Source organism: Parasteatoda tepidariorum, chromosome 3, assembly GCF_043381705.1.
Source record: "Parasteatoda tepidariorum isolate YZ-2023 chromosome 3, CAS_Ptep_4.0, whole genome shotgun sequence".
Classification (NCBI taxonomy): Eukaryota; Metazoa; Arthropoda; class Arachnida; order Araneae; family Theridiidae; genus Parasteatoda; species Parasteatoda tepidariorum.
Genome location: NC_092206.1, coordinates 38,874,573 through 38,894,200, shown reverse-complemented (window position 1 = coordinate 38,894,200; position 19,628 = coordinate 38,874,573). Strand labels below are relative to the sequence as shown.

General features: G+C 27.7%; 1 protein-coding gene across 2 annotated transcripts in view; it reads right to left on the bottom strand.

Moving 5' to 3' along the window:
- The window catches only part of LOC107443029 (adrenocorticotropic hormone receptor-like), a 58,107-nt gene continuing 38,479 nt past the window's right edge, over positions 1-19,628 (bottom strand). For both annotated transcript variants that reach the window (XM_071179150.1, XM_016056764.3), the window contains exon 2: positions 1-201. The gene's annotated coding sequence lies outside the window, so the exon portion shown is untranslated. The remainder of the gene's footprint in view (positions 202-19,628) is intronic.

Here is a 19,628-nt window from a genome sequence, read left to right as displayed (position 1 = left end):
TTAATGTGAATAAAATATTTATTAACAAGACTGTACAAACATACAATGATAAATATCAACACACATTTTTAAATTAGTCAGTTTAAAATATATATACACTTACAAACACAAAGAGTGAAAGATAAAGAGTCTCTTGAAATATTGACGAAACATTCATAATATGTTCAAAATATCTCAAACTTTCCAGCACCATGAGGTTTCCTGAAAAAAGTTATGAATTAAAATATATTTATTGTCATTAAATATCATCATTTCATATACTAATTATATCAATAAATTGGATAATCAATAACTTTTTAAATTTCATTCAATACATGATTATAAATTTCTTCTGCATACTTCCATTTATAAGCTTATATTTTTTTTAAAAACATATTGAGGTCTGTCGATAGACTGTTTCTGCAACGAAATTTTTTAAAGAAAATTTTTTTCTTTGATAGTACTTCCTGTTTCATTCATAAAGAAAGTTCTAATGCACACAGCGTTAAAATATTGTTTCGCACAATCTGTAAGTAATTATTAAAATTGTCTTTGATGATAATTCTGGTCAAGCTTTGGCAATTATGGGCTAAAGTCACGCGAATTAGCTGGTTTCACAAAGTTTCTATGCAATGTTTCGAAAAAGGACTTTTAATAATAATATATCTTGTATTTTACTCATAAGAGTTATTTAAGAAATAAGAATAAATTTTACTTACTAAACACAATTATTTTATTATTTTAACATTTCTCAAAAGTTCTCGTTTTCTTGTCAATCAAATGAAAATTTTAAGTTTTAAACATAGCAATCAAATTCCAACACTGTTAGAATTTTTCTTCTTAAATTGAGGTAAAATAACCAGCAGCTTGACTTACCATCCAATTAACCTTAAAATTTGAGGCAACGAGAATTTTTTCGTTTACGGTTTTGAAGCCGTTTACAACTAGTATTGTCAAAAAACCATGAACAAAAAAAAACTATATGATTTTTTAACCATTTACAACTAGAATGGTTTCAAACCGAAAAAATAAAAATGAGATTGGAGGCAGTTTATCAGCTTTATTGAGCTGCCGTTTAAGCATTAATGAGAGTATCGTATTCTAATAGCCCTAGATCACAAATTGGGGAGTGCAGGACATTGGAAACTCTTCATGTGTTGAAGGGAATGGAAGAAATATTATGGTGTCAAAGCTGGGACTCGAACTCCCGTGCAATAAGTAACCATCCAGAAGGAACTAAGTGGGTTAATTAGTTGTCAGTAGGGTCAAGTCGGTGCGAAAAAATTCTAGTTGTTTAGCCATATTAGGTAAAGGCAGTTAATACACGGTATTTCTCACAGTTTAAGTAACATCTTATTTATAGTTATTTAACTTTTTTGTTTGAATATGGCGAAATAACAATAAAATAAATCGTTATTTTATAATTTTTCGGAGAAATTTCTAACAGTGTAGCTTTAATAGGAGTCAGCTCAAGAATATTCTTTAAAGAAAACATGATATTTGATCAGTATTTTTCGACGTATGTTTAATATAAACAAATATCCCTTATTCTTAAAATATATGCAGTTAAAATTAATGAAAATATTAATATTTATAAAACACCATGGTATATGAGGGAAAAACATAACTAAAAATTTTCAACAGAAGTGTCCCTTAAGATATCAATCAATATTTATTAAATTTTGCTTATTAATTAACAATATCACCAAAGGCATATTTAAGCCGCTGGTAATATTCGATATTTGTGTTTTTAGACACATATTACTGTATAGTTACAAATGTGTTATAATTCAAATGATATGCTGTAATTCAAATGATCACATCACCTACAAATTTTTTTTTCTTTTCCTTTTTGCCCTAGTTACAATATTTAAAGCACTTTTCCGATTTAAATCATTAATCATATAGTACATTAAATAAATAATATAATCTATCATATAATAATGAAATATACAATTAATTTCGAAAGTTTATTAACATATTTTACTTGCAGTTCAGTCAAACAGAATTAATTGCTGAAATCAGAGAATTAACGAAGATCACATAATGATTAATCGCTACTTTTCTGAAGAATTAGCAAACGCGTAAAATTATTTTCCAAATCTTGGTAGAATCAATAGAAATCTGCTATTCAATTGAAATGCATTCTTAAAGTTCAGATATTGACTTTAAAAATAACTAATTTTTGGAATACATTTACCTTCAGAATCTTATTTTGTAATTGCCAAATTATATGAATCTTGGCAAAATTATAGTAAAACGTGGTGATAAGGTCGAAACTCATTTATTCTACTTTATTAAAAAATAAATATGTAGAAATCCCATAGCACGATAATTAAGATTAAGAAGACGCTTTCGAATGGAAAAACCTTTTCAAAAAGTTTGAAACTTCAGAAGAAAAGGAATTTGTTTTAAGAATTATGTGCATTCTGTGCGGAATTTATTTCGTTCAAGCCTCCTAAATTTTAAGACTTTTTTAGAGCTTAAGATATGGGCGACTCCCAAAAAGTTTTTTTTTTTTTAATTTCAAAAAGCAGTTTTTAAAGCAAAATTTTAACTTTTAGTATTTAAATTAAAAAAAATAACAAAAATTGCATTGTCTCTAGGAATAGATATCTATGTTGAATTCCAATTCTTGGAATTGTTAAATATATTTCAATAAGGGGGAAAATTGATTGAAGATTCTAACTATTTTCTAATTCTAACTCATCAAATAGAGTTTAATTAAGTCTCAGAATTTTTTAAGATAATTTCATTTTAGTATTCAGTTAGCTATCTAATTTCCTATATTCTATATTTAATATTTCTAAAATGTAAATTAGTAATGTTCATATAATACAAAGTGAAGCAAATGTATACTTTCTAACAATTCAATGTCGATTTAACTCATCATCTGAAAAGCCTGAAGCGTAATCAAGATGAAACAAAAATTCCATTTCAATATTTTATTACTGGTTTTATAAAATTACTTGTAAGAAAGCAAATTAACATAATGCTACTCATTAAAATAATAGATATGATGTAACTCATCAAATAAAAATCTTAAAAAGTAACTAATCAATGTAAAACGGAAAATCATTTTAAGATGTTATTACTGAGGTTATAAAATTACTCGCAAGAAAGTATGATTCTCAGAAACTAAAAGTAGACAGCAATGTATCTTTTAATTATGGAGCAAACTAAATCAGTTTTAAAATTAAGTAATTTGTTTCAAATTTTGATTTCGAATAAGAACTTCATCTTACTCTATCCCACTACATGCCTGAAAGACATCACATTAGTTTTACATTGCTTTAAAAGAATAGATGCGATACAATTCGTGTTTGTTATTTAACACTTTGATGTATGATTTACAGTTACAAATAAATGATATCCCTGTCATCATTGTTTGAGAAGCCTTAAAAGACAGAAACGACGCTGGCACGCCACTTATAATCGATATCCTTTCTTTTCATTTGACGTCGCTTGATGAATAATTTAATATTGGATAAGTTCTGGTGAGGATGTTTCGCTATATACTTCCTTATCATCATCTAATAAATGTAATGAATTTAGATCAATTTTATTGAAGCAAGCTATCTAGGATTATTATTACTACTTTGCAAAATATGATGAATTAAGTTTCCTTTTAGAGTTAAGAAGTTAATTATGTAATATACGCAAAATCTAATTAGAATACTAGAGGTACATAACTTTAATTAATGGTATATACTTTTCCTCTAAAAAAGATAATAACATTAAATAAAATGGGTCTTGAGATTGTTAAAGTTTGTTTAAGCTAAAAAAGTTTTTCTTAAAATCTCATTTAATATTATAATCTAACTATATAACTAATTTAGAATTTTTTCGTTTGTTATGGTTTGCTATCAAAATTTAATTATTTTAATGCAGCGTAGCTCTACGAAAATGGGTTTATATTTTTTTCTTTACTTATCATACATTTTTTTAAATGCTGCCAAGTTTAACAGATTTTATATTCTAATCATTAATGGTTGTCAAATATTTGTGCACATTATGCACACACTTGAAATGCGTTTTTATGCTTAATAAGTATTTTTTTTAAATCCTTAAAGCTTCTTCTGTAATTTTTGTAAGTACTTTAACGTATTATAGATAGTTTATACTAGTAAAATATCTGGCTTGTTCAGTCTTTAAAAAGCAAATTTTTTGTTTACTGCCAAGTCAAAAAAATATTTTAACGAAGCAACAAAATAGTCATCAAAATCAATAAAAAACTGATTTTGACATTATTTTAAACTTATATTGCTGAGAATTCAAAACTTTTTAATTATTTAAATTGATTATAAAGTATAAAAAGTTAAAGAATTCATAATTTGTTTAAAAACTACAAAGAATTTTAATTTTTTAAAAATTTTGCCGTAGCAACTTATCACATCCAGTTTATTTCTATAGAAACAATTATTTAATATAAAAAATACAGTGTTTTAGATTTGTTTATGACAAATGTTACCCTAAAGAATTTTATATATGTATGTTTCGGAGGTCCAGTTTTACTGATATCAGAAAAAGTTTCTGAAATCAATTATTTCTAAATATAATTCTGATAATGCCTTCAAACTGATAAATTTGAAACTTTCCATCTGATATTACCACCAATTCTATTTTCAAAACTGTATTTTTTTAAGTTAAGGATTATATTAAGGCTTTTTTGCAACAAAATATCAGCCAATTCTTTTTTAATAAATAACACATTAACTCTCAATAAAGGGTCAAATTTAAAACAAAATATCATATTTGTTTAAAAAGTATAAATAAATAAAAAATTGTTTATCTTTATTTTAAGGAACATAAGAATTTTTCTGCAGCATATTAAGAGACAAATAAGCATCATTTTTAATTTATTAACTGATTTTTTAACACTTCAAAAGAAGAAGATAAAAGAGACGTGCTTTATGATTGTTAAACATAAAACTCGTTTATCACGAGTAGAATTAATCATTATACATCCAATTGTTTTATTTTTAAAATTTTATAATTAAATTAGAATTTTTAAAGCTTAATAGACAAATTTTACAATCAAATAAGTATTAAAAAGTTATAATTATTATAGCCATATAATAAGAGTTTAACATTGTTAATAAGAATGTAATCATAAAGCTCGTTTACCTCAAGCAAAACTTATACATCTGGTAAGATTGTTTAGAAAAATTTACAATCAAATTTGTATTAAAAGGAGTATTAAAACCATATAACAAGAGTCTATCCATATTAATAAGAATATAACTATAAGACTAGTTCACCTCAAATTACGGAATTACCTCAAAATTACCGAATTACTGCATTACCTCAAATTACAGAACTCCTTTACCTCAGAATACAGTTTACCGGAAACATCATAATACATCCGATATTATTTAACAATTTTTACCATTAAATTATAATTAAAAAGATTAACTGATAAATTTTATAATTATATTGGAACCAATAAGAATACTGAATAAAATTTACAGTTCCATTAGTATTTATAGAGCATTTGATATATTTTACAATTGAGTTAGTTTCGGTATAGTTAAATAAGTAGACGTATAATAATCATTATGTGTTCATACTGAAAAAGTATTTTGGAACTAAAACTGTTTAAATAATTACGTAATTACGGAAAGAAAATGATTAGGTACATTTCACATAGAGACATTTCATAAGTGAAAACATATTTTATATTACTATGCTATAAAATATTATAAATTGTATGATTCTTAAATATACATATAAAGCAAAATATTGAATGTGTTTGATAATTTGAAATAAATTTAAAAAAAATTTTTTTTAGTAAGTTTCTAAAGAGTAATAAGTTACAAATAAGCATTCTCATTCATATATTGACTAATTTCCTAAATCTTCAAAACAGGAAGATAAAAGTGTCAGAAAATGGTGACGTGATTTATGATTGCTAACCATAAAACTTGTTTACCTCAAATAGAAACATCATTATACATTCGATCAATAATATTGATGGACACCTCGTGATTTAGAATTCTCTCTATCAAAACGACTGTAACATTTTGAAGATAAAATTGAATCAGAACAAGATTTACAACATTGGATTCAAGCATTTTGGCCAATTTCAAGTATAAGCTTAAATATAAATTCCCGAAAGAGGAATAAATGTACAGTTGAATTAAAAATAGTAACTGTTATATTGTTTCTTAAAGAAAATATAGCGTATATCTTAAGCTATGAAATATCCAGAATACATTTGATTAGATCATAAATATGTTTTATTTTATCTTTTCCCCATAAATTTCTATTTTATTTATATTATCTATAATATAATACTTTTAGCACATTCCCCGGCATTTAATTGCTGAGTTTTATGTAACAGATATCCCTAATAACCATAGAAGTGCCCATAAAAACATAGCGATTTCCCTATTAATGGAAAAGCGTAATGGAAATATTAATATTTATTTATTATCGAAACGAGCTATAAGTGTTTTCGTAAAAAAGTTAATCAGAAAATTATTTAATCGAAACATTCTGCTTTTCAACATACTAAAAAATATTATTGGTGAAAAATTTATCATTTCAAATAAGGAAATATTACGTTGTGTCTAATTTTTCGTTAAAAAAATATTTTAATAAGCCAAGCGTCAAACTAATATTTTGAAAACCCTCTACACACTCAGAAATAATCCAAACTTCCATTATTGATTGCTCAAAAATCCTTGCGCCGTGTTTTATTATTTTTGAAAATTATTTTGTGAAATCACTTGATTTTTGTCAAAATTCTCAAATGTTTAACTGAGCTGCTTCAACTCAGTACATCCTGGGGATAAAATAATTTACACTTTTATTTGAATTATTATTTGCATTGTATAACGGGATAGTACGTTATCTTTTAAGAAAATTTTCCTAGATATAAATCCTGGTTTTAAATGAAAACTTATTTACTATTAAGCCTTTAATAAAATAAAAATATAATGGCATCAGGGTAGTTTTCCATTCTTGTTCGTGGCCGAAAAATTACATTATAGGATCGAGTTTTCCTCTTTGGTTTCCGTATTTTTTTTTATTTTTTCTGGATGTCTTCAGCATGAAATTAACAAGTCTTAAATAAATTACTTTTCTGCAAAATATTTTTGTATCCAAAATTTGAAGGTATTTACCTTTAACATTTATTCTTCTTATTTCACTCTGATACTGTTACGCTTTTTTTAATTTGTTTTCGAAATTAAGAATTCAAAACTAAGATAATTGTTATGTTATTATAACGTGATTCAATAACTTTACTTTATTACGTCAATTTTTAAGAAAATTTATTTGAGTCTGTGTTTAAATGTATTAACCGTTTAACAATTAATATTTTTGGGGAAAAACACATTAATTGTTAATACTCTATTCTAAATTAAAGTTAAAGAAATTTGTTATGACGATATAAATGGACTGTAAATTTAACGATTGGTTTTAATAAAGTGTGTTCACCATAGAACAAACGAAACAATTTGAAATAACGATATATTTTTAATATCGAAATTATTTATTGAGGAGGATGCTCACTATAGCGCATCCTCTACGAAACGAACGAAGCAATTTTAAAAAAAACACAAACATTAAGAAGCGCTCGCCAAATTGGCGAACTATCATGGCGACATAACACATTTTGATACATGACATTTAACAAAATTCGTTAAGTGATTATATACTTAAAGATTAGCATCACGCACAATTGTTTGCCATGTACAATTTGTATAAATCTATCAACCTGTCTGGTAAACGAACACAATCAATGACGGAAGCCAATCCACTAAATTTGTTATCACAATAAAAATTTAATTTTAAATTTCCTTTTAAAAAATTATTACAATGTTAAATGATGTATATTCACACTCAGAGTCATACGGTATATGTTAGAGCGTAGCATGAAAGATATGATAGGGTGTTAGTGTAAAATATATATGTTAGTGCAAAATATATGTAAGAGGTATATGTTAGGGCGTAGGGCGCAGCATAGTAGTAGAGTCACAAGCAAACAGAAATCTTTTTAATATACAGTAAAAATATCTGCATAAAATTATGGTATATTCTACTGGCACTCTAATACATCATCCGTAAAATCGATTATATCAGAAAATCCATTGTTCCCTTAAATTATTATTCTGAAATTTTAATAGTAATATTAAAAGAGTGATTTAGTGATTTTACCGTAATTATTACTGTACTAATTATATATAATTTTTGTTCCGCATCATGTTCCTACGGATTCATGTTCATGGGGATTCTACGGTATTTTTACAGTGTACAGAGCACCAAAACTAACGGAAAACTTTTGCAGTTATGATCGTATACTCACTCTCTATCACCAAATCTTAATGGTTCAAGGGGGCGATCTAAAATATGCTAATTAATTAGTGCAGCGGATATTTGAAGTTACGAATGCAGGCAAAAAAAAGTACTTACTCCGAAAAAACATACTTTTTTTCGACGTATTCAGATTTCTGACCCCCAAACTATATGGGGTTGCCGCAATCTGAGAAATATGGGCCCCGTAGCGTGGTCAGGAGAGTGATTCTATAGTTTGGTCCCCATATGTTACGTTTACATTTTGCGCATTTCACCATATCGCGAAAACTTTTTAAGAGAATTTAAAAATGTTTTACACACAATTATAAAATTCATCTATCCAAAGAAAATTCCATGTAAGGAATGCAGTTTAATAGATATTTATTTAGTAACAGTTGAAACATTTTTGAATAATAAGGCATACAATTTTTACATAATTATTAAAAATGTATTTATTTGCGGCAAAATATATTTTATGAAACCACATTCTATTGTCAATTTTTATCAAAATTATTACCAAAGCACTTCGGCAAAAATTACCAATCTTCTTGGTGTTACCTTACAAGGCAAAAACATGGTAAAGTTAACCATATTCTGGTAATTTTGACTATGCCTTTATTGTTGGAGTAGGATCAAAAGTTTTATAAATCAGGTATTTCTAAAAGCTGGAAAAGAAACAAAAAAAAACTATTTTAGGTATAATTGATAATATAAAAACTTCATTTGCTTCAAAAAATCTGCTGAAGGTAAGATTCGAGAGCTAAAAAATAAGCACCAATTCTCAAAATTTGACAGATGTAAATGACGCGTTTTTTTTTAAAAAAAAATAAGTTTTTCATTTCCTAGTAAATTTTTCTGCTTTAGGTTCTTGGCATTATTCATTTCATTACTTTTAGGCAATTGTTTGTAAAAAGATTTTGGTGGGTTCAAATAACAAATAATTTCCAAATTTGTTTGCTTTGTCAAATACTTCTTTTTCTCAAAAAATTATTATAACTTTAAATAAGACAAATGGTTTTAAATAAGTATAATTTATTTGTTTTTCTTTCTTTTTTATCATATTAACTTAAATATCACATTATTAATATCATTTTTATAAGCAAAATGTTTGAATTAGCTATAGTTAAATATGTAGGTTAAAAAGAATAAATTAGAACTAATAAGGCCTATTTATAAATTTTACATTTAAATCAGATTCTGTATAACTATATTAATAGTCATATATTTGTCAGTATGTGATCATAATCGAATAAATTCATAATGCATGTTGAAGCGTTACATTAACGCAATCGTTAATAATCAAAATACATTTAAAACTATTAGATAAACATATTTAATATAAGTATTTAATTTTGACCTGAATATCAAATCAGAGATTCTGCTAAATTCTAAAGGTCATAATCTGCTTCAATTTAATAATTATATCATAATTTGTTCAATTTAATCATTAGTAATATACGCATATTAAACTTTCAAATAACTAATGTATTTTCTTTAATATTTAATTATTTCTATTTATGTTAAATTTACGTGCCGTGCTATATAGATTAAAATTTTGGTTAAACATTTAATATACATGAGATTTAAAATAGACCAGACTTATCCACGCATGTCATAGCCAGCTGCGAATCCAATTAAAGTTCTTTTCTTGTATTGTCACTGAGTAGGATTAAAGAATGATAAATTACCTTATCTAATTTGCAAATAACATTATTTCTTCACAAAGGAAAGGAATTTTCTAACTAATAATTGTTAAGAATTTGGGTTCAGAAAATATATATTTTATAATGCCAGACTTTTGAGTTTAAAATGGGATGTATTTGATTTAGAAAAAGATGCTTCTCCTTTACTTTATAAAGAAAACAAATACGCCTTGATGTAATTTATTTTTAGAACTTGAATATTTTAAATTCATGCTTAATCATGTAGCTACGCATGTCGTGAGCTTAATCATGCAATCATGTGAATAATGTTGAAAAATAAACGGGAATATGCACTGCACGAATGTACAATACTTATAAGGAGAATTTTAGTCTAAATCTAACATATTACATTGCATTTTTTAAAAAAATTTTATAACCGGAGTTTAACAACCGATCCAATTCTGAGTTTCAGACCATCAATGCTTAACTCGGTAGCCTTTTAATCATGAACCCAGTCAGCAAGGGGACACCTGGATCAAGCAATGGGATAAACTAGCCTTTTGCGGAAAGTTTTTTTGATGAAACTAATCCTGTTACAAGGAGAGGATAACTACGAAAATCTCCCATGGTTAGCCCGACTGCAAATGTATTCTAACTCATGGTTCGTCTACCACTGAGGACACTTAACATCATCATTGTAGTCAGTGAGAGCTGAATTCGTATCAACCAGCCACCGCTTGTATTCGAAAACGGGAAATTTAATTGGGAGCTTAACACTCTCTTCGCTGAGCCACCACGACTCAATCAATACTTTTTGTAGTTTTTTACTTACGGTTATTGCCAAATATAGTAATAAGTATAACATTGCTTACCGTACCTCCTTTTTCGTCACGTGTTGAGGGAATAATTCAAGCAGGTGTTGATTTAAAAGTGAGTGTGATTTTACCATTGTAAGAGCAGTCGACTTATGTTATTAGTCTGGATATTAACTGATTAAAAGCTTCATTCGCTTCAAAAATATACAAATATGAAACAAGAGTTGGCATGTAAGAAGGCACGTACTTCTGACACGTCGATTGCTACTTCTTATTTGTATATTTTTGAAGCGATTGAAGTTTTCAAACAGTTAATAAACAGGTTATTTTCAGACCTATTTTTAAGTGAGAGTTTGAACCTATTTTTCGTTAAAGAATTCCAGAAAAAGATTTACTTTAAGCAGCAACTCGGAACAGAACCCCAGTCCTTCATAAAGACAAATCAGTGCCTTTAACCTCTAAACTATCACTAATCGAATCGAGTCTTGGGATTTTCCTTAATCTAAGCTTAGAAAAAATATCTTAACCATACTTTTAGTGACTTTACAAAATAATTTTATTGCAAAACGCTTAACTGTATTTTCGTTTGTCTTATATGTGGCATCGGGTATTTGTTTTCATTTACTGAAAATCATTTGCTGAAGATGTTTTTGAAGTTTAGATTTTCAATAAAACAACAAGTTTTGAGGTGAAAAAATTGTTTAATTCAACCGAACTTTAAAAAAATACACAAATTTTACTTCTTGGAGCTGTGAAAACTTAATAAATCTTTACAATTACTCCTCCCATTATTACATAAACAATACTATTTTAATAGTAATCATTAAAAAACAGTCTCATTTAATTGCAATAACTTAGCTGTTTGTTTTTTAATGTGGTAATAATTACGTAAGATTAAGCCATGGATGTGGTGCATCACTTTGAACTCAACTGAAGTCCTTTTAAAATATTATGGCGAGGGTGAAATTTCAATGATATCAGTCAGCTGCCAGAAAGTCTTAACATTTACTAGCATTTGGCTTACATGTTTATTCCCTGAGAAAAAGTATGGTCACAACTATAATAAGATGGTAACATTTTTCCGTGTGTCTGGCGTGTTCAACTTTTTAAAGCTTTTAAATTATTTTGGAAGCATATTTGCATAATTTGATTACAAAATTAAAAAAAATCTATGCAGGCACGGATAAATATTTTTTATCCTCTATCGCAATAGTATTTTGTTAACTTGCAACGGGGTAGTAGCAGCTCTGCGAATTAAGAAAATCCTAACATCCGCCTCAAACACTATAATTATTTGAACACGCATGAATATTTTGAGGGATTTCTTTTAGGTTTGCAACAATTCAATTAAAAAATCTATAACGCTTTTCAAACACAATTATTAAAATTATCATATAGTTTTTATATATTACAGTCTAAATTGTTAAAAACCAATTTTTCTAGCCTAAATGGAATTTTGAAAAATATTGTAATTAACAATAGAAGAAAAACTGCGAAAACTAAATCTTCCCTGAGAAATTTTGACTTTAACCATATACTGGATACAAAAATACGTATACTGGTGTATAACCGTATACTTGTAAAAATAGAAGCAGTTATAAAACTTAACTTTTTATCGAATATTTTCATAATATTTGGCAACTTAAAATTTATAAATATTTATCAGCTTCTAATTGAAATGAAGTTGGAAATATTTACAGCTTTCTGATCGTCACCTCAAGGCTAAATATTGAATTCAAAAATAGACTTATTTACTGATACGAATTTCAAATATTCCAGAAAAGTATTAAATCAATATCAGGAAAAGTTTTCCGATTTTTTTTCTTGTAGGAAAACTCGTATAAATACGATATTTGAAAGAATTCAATCATAAAACTACGGGAAAATATGAAACGTAAGAGTGAAAAATAAATTGCTTTTACGGCGCAATTTAAAAATAAAGCTAAACAATATATTACTGTGATGAAAAAACATTTGGAAAGGTAACAAAGAGCAAAAAGTATCAATTTATTAGAGAGAATTTATTTCGGATTCTACAAAATTATCTCCTCTGACTTATATGTATCTTCATCTAAATATGCCATGATATCCTTTTTATAAATGACCTTTAGAGATCTTAAGTAATTTTATTTTATAAAGTGAATGGTTTCAAATCAATGACCGCAAAAAGGAAATGTAATATAAACACAGATATAAATACAGAAAAAAAAATTTAAACACAGAAATAAACAAAATTTTCACGGTGACATATAAAGATAATGTGGTGCGAGTGGGGCCATAAATTAACGATTAATAATTTCAGTGTGAAAAGAAGTAATTTCATGAAATCTATGAGTTTTCTCTTCCTACTTTAGGACGTTTTCTATGAATTCCTTCACTCAAACGTCACAAACACTCGAAATATAATATCTAATAATCTTTATTGACTGTCTGGTTAGAATTCATAATGCACTACACTGCGACAATCGAAGAAGTTGACTGTTTTTAAAAGCTACTTTGATGTATCGTTTTCAATTTCTTTTCACATTTAACTCAATCTATGGTGAAACATGGAAAAAGTAAAATTAACATTAAGGAATTCAAGTCTTGGTTCGCTCTCCTGACCAAACTGTTAGGACCATATATATACCCATGGAGACATGGTTTCTCAGGAGATGGAGCGTTCGCCTCCCAATGAGGCGAACCGGGTTCGAAACCCAACGATGGCTGGTTCATACAAATTTCTCATCCGGCTTGCACCAGCCACAGTACTGGCGCAAAAATATATTCAGTGGTAGACGGATCATGGCTTAGAGTTTCCTTTTAGTCGTCATGGAAGCCGTGGAAGATTATGTGTTTTACTTTTCATGTAACTCAAATGTGTCTTAGTTCCATCATAAAGTACTCCACGAAGGCAAATTTCGCCCGATACTTGATCTAAAAGTTTTCTTGTTTTTTGTCTCGGTTTTAAAATTACGAGGTTATAAAGTGCAACATTGGTAGTCATAAACTCAAAATTGGGTAAGGATGTTCAACGACTTGAGGCTCAAAAATCCAAAGACTTTAAGAATAAAAAGTATATTTATTCAGATTCAATCAATTCAGATAGATCAAAAGTTCTAAAGGGAATTTGTTTTTCTGTGTATTTTGCTTATTGTACGCACTGTGGTTTGTTCTGTATTTTATTGCAATGATACTGTTCACGTAGCTGCATTATGTGTTTGCCTTTAGAGTGCTTCCTACTGTCATCTGATTTATAAAACCTTGATTTTTTAATTTAAAAAACTCTATATGTTTTTATATTATGAACAGTATAAATCATTTGAGAGTAAAAGAATAGTGCTCTTTTAGAGTTTCTAACTCTAGTACCACTTTTCCTTGGCACATCTGATTATGGGTCACTGTGCATTTCTTAAACCCTATGACATACTCTAGCTCTCATTAATATTCTTCACGAAGTGTTTGAGACATAATATGACATTTGACATAATAAGACATCATTGAGACATTTTGAAACCAGCATCGCAAAACTTTTAAATTCAAATTATAAATTAGCGTAAGTAACAAATCTTTAAAGTTTCTTATGCAAATAAGAAATCAATAAAAAAAGTAGTAATTTGAGAGATAATACAATTTCATTTTTGTTTGTTTTTTTGTTGAGAAATACAATTTAAACCTAATGTAATTACCGCTATTAAAAATAACGTTTAAGAAACAACTAAATATCACATAAACAATGAAATCATTATTTTCAAATTTCTTTCCTAGATTAGGAAAATATTTTGTTACATAAATTCTTTTTATTATTTATTTCTATTCCGTCTCATACAAGATATAATCAACTAAATAGAGCCATTTTTACTAGAAAAAGACGCTTTTAACGTCACTGTTTGGAGGCAGATTGCATGTGCTTTTATAGATATATACTCTAGCCATTGAACATCAAATAATTTTATTTGACCAAATCTGCACTGAGAAAAAAACTATGGTCTGAACTACCAAGAGAATGGCATAAAAGCAATTTATTTGGTTAAATTTACTTTTCAGCAGTTTTGTACTTTTTACTAATGTGTAGTATTAAGAACTATAATTGTGAAAACCAGGATTTTTAGTAAACGTTACCATATTGACGGTATAAATTGCCAAAAGAATGGCTTAAATATCATTTACTTAAGGTCTTATTAATCAGAATAATGATTTTTTCACCAAAAATGTCATTTCCATTCAACGCAGCTAAATTTACTCAAATTTTCTTCTCCATGCTAGACAATGATTAAAAAATTCAGCTATGAATTCAGTTTGATTTATATTCAGAAATATTTTGACTTCAGCACATTTTAATGATGTTTAGTATAATAGTTAACTAATTTCATGCACAAATATTTCTGAAAGTGAATTTTTACGAAAAATGCTTAATTGTTTCCACAAATAACGCTCTCGTTTTAAACTGAGAAAATAATTATATTTAATCATATATTCATATATTTCGTATCATATTTACAAACTCCTTCAAATATACAAACTCCTTCAAATGCAAAGTCCTTCAAGTATCATACACACAATACCGAAGTTCTTGAATTCGATTACACAATAAATAAATGAATATTTTTGGAGTTAATATTTTTCAATTCGTTAGCTTGTTATTACTTAAAACGTTTATTTCTCCCAGGAAAAATATTTGTAAGTGCGAAACAAGAAAAACATAGCATTTATTGACATTGGATGAAAATACTTTATATCATGACTTTGTAACTATTAGACACAACTTTTACTTAACATGACGAAAATTTTAACTTCTTTTTGAAGTTAAAAAAACTATTATTCCTCTAACTTGATGAAAAGAATGATAAAGAATAGCTACGTATGTATTTAACATCAACACACTTTGCTTATGTGTAATACAATCATTGACTAATTTCATTCTCTAATATCTCTAACATTACCCCCAAATAAGATAACCACGATTGAATCAACAAAGAAAACTCTAATTTTTAACAATGAAAATCAGTATATCTAACCACAACATTCATATGTATCCTATCACATTTACATACTCCATCAATGCTGTCTACAAAGCAACTAATTAACATTTCCTTTTACTTATTTTAGTATTAAGCTTGTATAGTTATCTAATCAAAGTATGAAACTGATTTACGAATTCAAAAACAGACAAAATAAGTAAATAACATTTAAAATAATAAATCAAAATTGAAAAGAAAAATTTGTTTTATTTTAATGTAGAAAGTCAGAAATACTATTCAAACAGAAAACAGAAAAATATAAGATATGTGTGTTAGCAAGACACCATAGCTATAGTTATATATGTATCCTTATTATCAGAAAAATTGCTAGTAAATAAATTGACACCTTTAAGTAGCGTTCAAAGTCTCAAACAAGTTATAAATATACACTTAGCATTGCACCTCAACTAAGCCTGATTAATAGTTCAGTTTCTTCTGACAACTTGATAAAAATAATGTATATTTGATTAATATGCATATTTCATTAATGTATACTAGATTTGGATGTACGAAACATGAGAAATATAGCGTATATTGAAATCAGAAAGAAAATCTTTGCATCTTGCCTTTGTAACTATCACACACACAACTTTTTTAATATGACAAAAACCTTAACTAATGTTAAGTCCAAAAACACAATTAATTCTCTACCATGATAAAAGAACGATAAATAATAGCCACATATGTATTTACAACCAATACACTTTGCTTGTATCTAGTACAAGCATTAACTAATTTCATTTCCTAATATCTTTAACATTGCCCAGATACAAGATAACCATAATTGATTCAACAAAGTAAACTCGCGTTTTTAACAATAAAAACTAGTATATCTAACCACAACATTCATATGTATCCTATCACATTTACATACTCCATCAATTTTGTCTACATAGCAACTCATTAACATTTCCTTTTATTTATTTTAGCATTACGCTTGTATAGTTATCCCATATCCTTATTATCAGAAAAATTGCCATTAAGTAAATTGACGCCTTTAAGTAGCGTTCAAAGTGTCAAACAAGTTAAAAGTATGCACTTAGTACTGCACCTCAGTTAGGCCTGATTTATAGTTCAGCTTCTTTTGACAATTTGATAGGGATAATGTATACTTGATTAATGACTGTCGCGGAAAATGGTTAAAACTTCAATGAATTTGAATAATGATGGACCAACGTTTGTAAAGAATAATAAGACGGGGAAAAAAATCTTTAAAGGTAAACTACTCTATTGAATACTGATTGTGCTTTTTCGTAAAAAGTGGACCACAAAAAGAATTAATTCGTATTTAAAATATCCATTAAAGTTCAGAAAATAGAGTTTAAAAAAAGATTTCTAAACAAAAGTGTCCTAAGATTTATCGAGGAAAAGGTATAAGTAATAAATGATATTGTTTACCGATAGCGGTTTACTTTAATAGTGCTCCGCCAAAACATATTTGTTTTTGTTTATAGTTTTAATCAGTATTATCTAATTTTTCTTATTCTAAACGTTCGTTTTGATAATAATTAACCCGAATTATCTTTAAAGGAAAGGGTTCGCCGTTCGAAAATCCCTTCAACTTTCGAAAACATAATTGTTGACACTTCTGGCAAAATTCAAGAAGAGCCAAATAGAATCTCGCAAGTAGTTTGTTTACTATATGCATTGAGCTGGTTAGAATTTGTAGTTATTTTCAACACTGATATTCATCAATAGAATGAAAATTTCGCTGTTAAATATGAATGCATGGTTTTAGCTTTCAATTATAAAGGATAGTTAAGGATATAAAGGATAATTAAGGATATAAAGGATAATTGAGAGTATAAAGGATAATTAAGGGTATGGAGGATAATTAAGGATATAAAGAATAATTAAGGATATAAGGGATAATTAAGGATATAAAGGATAATTAAGGGTATTAAGGATAATTAAGAATATAAAGGATAATTAAGGATATAAAGGATAATTAAGAATATAAAGGATAATTAAGAATATAAAGGATAATTAAGGGTATGAAGGATAATTAAGGATATAAATTAAAAACTCTCTTAGTCGTTTAACGTCAACTTTCCAAATTTTCTCAAAATATATCGTCTTAAAAAAGATCGAATTTTGTTTTAACTTTTGTATTATTCATGTTTCTGTCAGTTATCATAACACCTAAGAAGCATCTGTCCATGCTTTATTCGAGGAAATATACTATTTGAAATTTCTTGGAATAAATGGTTAAATAATAAGTTATCTAACAAGTTATATAACTGCTATTTTACTATATTCAAACAATCAAATAACCATAAATTAGACGGTATTCAAACTGCTAACTGTGGAAAAACCGTTTATTAAGTTTGTTCACCTAATATGGTTAAGCAACCAGAATTGCATCGTGGTTATTAGACCTATCTAGTGAAACCCCTTGGCTCCTAGCAGCTGGGTACTTAATACAGCTGAGAGGGCTAACCTGCCAATCTCATGACAGCCAGAACGGCGATTCCAGTCTGACCTTTAACACGACAATATTTCCTACATTCTCTTCAGAGAGTTTCGAGTGTCTTGCACTAACCAATTTGTGGTGCTGAACTATTAAAATCTGATACTCTCATTCGCCCATAGATGGCAGCAACGTAAAGCTGTTTTGCCAGACAGTCTAGTACTTTTCATCGCTTTTGAAACAACCTGATAAACTGATTAAATCATTACCCACTGATCATTACTCATTTGATAAAGCACTACTCAACCGCAACATAACTCCAATGCCCATTACCTAACGAAAAGTTTAACTTCAAAGGCGAGTTAAATTTCTTTTCTACGATTTTGAAAACATACTAGTTGTAAATTGTTAAAAAAAACCTTGCTAGTTGTAAACTATGATTCAACGGTTTCAAAACCGTAAAAGTAAAAAATGTTCTGTAAAATAAACTTAAAGCTAATTGGATGGACAGACTGCTGTCGGTTAGATTGCCGTAATTTCAGAATGAAAACTCAATTAGTGGGCCGATCATTAAATATATATTTAAAAAAAACATTGTTGCTCTTATCTCAATTTAAAATAAAATAAATTCGATTTTTTTAATGTGCGAATAGTTATTACTTCTATTAAGAAACATAAAGTGAAAGGAATAAAACAATTTGCTTAATGAATATCATGATTGTGTTTTACTTTCACAAATTTGAATCTAAGAAGTGTGATGATAAATACAACAAAGCTAACGAATCATGTAAAAATCCTTAAAAGCAAATGTATTGATTTATTGGCTCCAAAATTGCTATTCCTTTCACCGCTTTGTTCTGCTTTTTCTATTTACTTTGTATGCCAATAAACCAATTGAAATGCTCCAGCAGCACATGAATAAGCGCAAAGAAGCAATCTCCGCATCTACCTTTTCGTTTTTTTTTTTGTTTGCTTTTTTAAATAAGAAATCTGGGACACTGCTGCATACAATAAAGCCAATCTTGCGTAAAATTGTCTTGAATAGTTAGACATTGATTTCTTTTGGTGTGAATCTAAAGTGAGGTTGTCATCTTTCACTAATGCGTTTTGTGACACCATCGGTAGATTTGTGACAGTTTTTTAGAAGTCATCTAAACCTTAAATAGTCATTTGTTTACTTCGGTGACATTCATACCTCAAAATATCGACTTTTATGCTAAATAACTCGTTTTTACAGATAAATAAGAGGAAACCAAATATATTTTGTCCCTTAAATATCGTTCGGAAGACATCAGGGAACTAAATACATAGTTACACGCAAGACCTATGTTTCCCTTTTCACTTAAACTCGTAACTTTTTTAAAGCCTATTTTATCAGACAACATTGATCTTATGATATATATATATATATATATATATATATATACTTTGAAAAGGATTTTACACTCGTTAAAGTAAACATATGCATTTTCATATTTTA